The sequence below is a fragment of the Penaeus monodon genome, chromosome 20 (assembly GCF_015228065.2).
Source record: "Penaeus monodon isolate SGIC_2016 chromosome 20, NSTDA_Pmon_1, whole genome shotgun sequence".
Classification (NCBI taxonomy): domain Eukaryota; kingdom Metazoa; phylum Arthropoda; class Malacostraca; order Decapoda; family Penaeidae; genus Penaeus; species Penaeus monodon.
In genome coordinates this window covers 46,902,355-46,902,792 of record NC_051405.1, presented here as the reverse complement: position 1 = coordinate 46,902,792, position 438 = coordinate 46,902,355, and the positions used below count along the sequence as shown (strand labels likewise).

General features: G+C 49.1%; 1 long non-coding RNA gene across 1 annotated transcript in view; it reads right to left on the bottom strand.

Annotated features, from left to right (window-relative positions):
• Positions 1-207: 207 nt before the first annotated feature.
• LOC119586092 overlaps positions 208-438 on the bottom strand; it is an 18,193-nt gene continuing 17,962 nt past the window's right edge. The window contains exon 2 of the long non-coding RNA XR_005229924.1: positions 208-423. This is a non-coding gene — a long non-coding RNA (uncharacterized LOC119586092). The remainder of the gene's footprint in view (positions 424-438) is intronic.

Below are 438 nucleotides of genomic sequence, written 5' to 3'. Positions count from 1 at the left end.
TCTCGTGGTCCGAGAGAAAGAAAGCTTCTTCTCTTATCTTTATTCACTAATCACAAGTACAACGTAACAAACATGTACCAAAATAATTGACAATAGTTACAATACAGTAACAGACAAAATACATATGGTTCGTCCGTCTTGCATAACACAAATACTGCAGTTCTTCAGACCGTCGTCGCGCGCTTCGGGAGGGACTTAGCCTGCTTCTTGACCGTCTTTCGGGAACTGTGCCACAGCGACCCAATCCGTCCTCCACAAGCCTTCTTCCCCAGACTCACCCTCAGGAACTCACTAGTCCTGACTTACAATCGGGTAGTCTTCATTGTCCTGGAAGTGGCTGTTCCTGGTGGAGGCGCCTCCTGACAGGCGACAACACGGATGGGCATCATCTGTCAGGTCACTTCGCGTCAAAAGGGCCTCCTACTGCAGAAGGAGAGG